Genomic DNA, 3,188 nt, shown 5'->3' with positions numbered 1-3,188 from the left:
TCGCATATAACGCCCCCACGGCTGAAAGGGCGAGCATGTTTGGTGTGACGGGGATTCGAAACCGCGACTCTCGGATTGCGAGTCGAGCGCCCTAACCACCTGGCCATGCCGGGCCATGATGACGTGCCTACTGCGTAAATAATCTAAATACTCAGTTATTTTTTTAACTCGTACTGCGTTCATCGATGTTAATAGTGAATTTATTTAAGTATTTTATGCGTTTATTGATTATGCCCCTGATTTCATTTACCCAGTTTCTAAAGAAGATTACTTTTATGTCCTATTTTTCACTACACATAAGTACACTTTACTTGTCTTGTGCGTTTTCAATTAATTTTAGATCACTCCAGAATTTAGGACTTTCATTAATAATCGAAAATCGTTATTAGTTTCGATGTCGCGGTTATGATGTCCAGGTTAACTATAACATTACTGTTAAATCTACACCATTCACACAAACAACCCCGTTTTCACGATACATAAAAAATAAGCTATTTATTAGAATTCGCTTAACTTATTTTTAACATTAAAGAATTTTTAAAATACGACTAATGTTTGTCTTTAATTTGTCATAAATAAATTAGGTACAACTTGTTTGTTTCGAATATTCCGCAAATCTACACAAGGCTATCTGCGCTAGTCAATAGTACCCACCACCAACTCTTTGGCTACTCTAATCGAATAGTGGGATTTGGCCGTCACACCTATAACTCACTTATGGCCTCAAAGTACGTAACGTGGTATAGTTTTGGTTTTTACAACTACAGAACGTGAAGAATCATAAACATTCATATCCACAGTCCAGCACGTTTACATGTTGGCCACGCTCAGTCCGTCAGGCATTAAGGTGTAATATTGTACCGATCTTTTTAACCTCGATGATGAAGTAATAGCATAAATAGTGAAAATAGTTTATTTTATGTTATTTAGTATTGGTGTATTTTGTGATAGAAATTTGAAAAAGGCTTAAATGATAACTGAGAAAAATAAAAATATATTGTTTGTATTCAATATATTAAAAGAGCTTTATACAAAAAGCTTTTAAAAATCCATGTTATAATCTAATACGTTAGGAACAATAGTCGGATCATGACATAATATAAGTTTTTCGACTGTGTAAGTTTCTTGATTTTATTCCTCTATTAATCTATAAAAATACGTTAATCTGAATATTAGATTTAAAGTTGGTGCCGTAAATAATAGAGAAATAATAAAAAAATGCCATTAATTTTATCATTCAGGTCATCCTTTGTAGATTTCTAAATCAAGATTATAACCAAAGGCAAAATCTTTAAACAAAATGGAATTAGACGTAAATATTAATTTTATAGAATCAACATATGCTCCAATATTTTTTAAATAATAAATTAGATTGGCTGTGGTTTCATTTTTAAAAAAAGTTTTCACTTTATTCTATAATGTTTAAAATTCTTTATTAATAACATTTTGAGTTACCAACCATTATTGTAGTTTATGTGGTTTAGTTATAAGCTGGAGAAGTTTCAACAAAATAATATATGTATACCTTTCTTTTGAACACAAGATACATTTACAAAGTAATTACGTTTCTTAGTTTCTTCGTATTTACGACCTAAACTTTGCTGTTAAGAGTTTTCTGAGTTGTTTTGCAATCTTTAAGATAACTGTTTGAATGAAATTATAAATTATCTTTTAATTTATTCTCTTATTTGCAGGTATTTATGGAAATCATTTATAGTGAAGCATTCTTGAAAAACTAGGCTTCAAACAAAATATAAATAGCTTTGAATGTATTAGTTTTATCATAAACTCGGATACATAGATGTGAAGTCGTTTATAAAGACAATAGGTCTTAAACTAATTATCTAAATAAAGAGATATTTAGTAACACAGTTTAAGTTAGTAAGCTTATTTTTTGACACCCGCCTCTATAATATAGTATTTTTTCTCAAACTGTTAAGGCATGCTGGGGTTGAATATTGTTAAGAATAATAGCCTAGAAGTAAAACACTTTAATGTTGGTATTCGAGGAAGCAATACTGTTCATGATAGTCATAGGGATGTAATAAACCTAGTTCAAGATAGCCCTACTCGAATTAATTGCCTAATTTCTATAAAATGAAATATTTCCTGCTATAAAACGTCCTATTAAATGGGTTAAGCACCTGGTAACTGATCAAATATTTTCCAAGAATCACCTATCCTTAGCTTTAACCGGCATGTAGAATTGTATTACATGTAATCTTCAGCGTGTTTAATTCGGTCTTTAACTGTACACTACGTGTCTAAGGTACACAAAATATCTCACTCTTTATAACGTACTCATTAAGCATTTGTCCACTCACTTTCATTGATAATCGTCTTAGGCTTAAATAAGAAATAGGGAGAGGGATTTCTAAAAGACATTGGGACATTCAAGTTGAGAAAGTGTATTTTTCTTTGAAACTCAGTGTAAAGTTTTATGCCATTAATATAGTAGTTAATTCATTCAAATATGACCCAGAAACCTCATAACTTGTATTTAGTGGTGATACGGACATACATTATGGAGATTACCTAAACCTCATAACATTAGTTATACATACTTTAATTCTTTGCCTCAAAAATCTTTATAAATCATCTTGTTTTTCAAAAATGTTTAAGAAAATATGATTCATTAAGAAGAGTGCTTAAGATGCAATGTGTTAAACAGTAAGCAGACATAGTATTTTTTTTAGTAATCATATTAGCTTGTGTTTATAGTTTTCGACTATCCAATATCATTAAAGTGTAACAGAATAAAAGCGAATAAACAAATATATTTTGATACAATATTACAATATTGTGACATTCCAATACTCATATATGGTGATCGAAAATTAAATTTCCTCTCAATGAGATAACTTATATGACATTCTATTAAAGACAAAACTCATTCCAGACAAAAGGATTACCGAATTTCTAACACAATAAGAAAGATGTGTTAATTATCTTTCAGTGGTTATACCAACATGAACGTTATGAAAGTGTTTCAAGTGAGAACTCTGAGTATCTCTTCAAAATAACATTAATGTCTTCTCTCTCTCTCTCGTCAACGGTTTCTGTGGTATTACGATTAAAATAATGCGTACTAAAATATAGAGTTATATGAAATAACAAATAAAACTTAATTATGCATTTATTAATCTTTACGGGCTTACAACGCTAAAATCTGGGGATCGATTCCCCGC

This window comes from Limulus polyphemus, unplaced genomic scaffold (assembly GCF_000517525.1).
Source record: "Limulus polyphemus unplaced genomic scaffold, Limulus_polyphemus-2.1.2 Scaffold494, whole genome shotgun sequence".
Classification (NCBI taxonomy): Eukaryota; Metazoa; Arthropoda; class Merostomata; order Xiphosura; family Limulidae; genus Limulus; species Limulus polyphemus.
Note: the sequence above shows the minus strand (reverse complement) of the source record.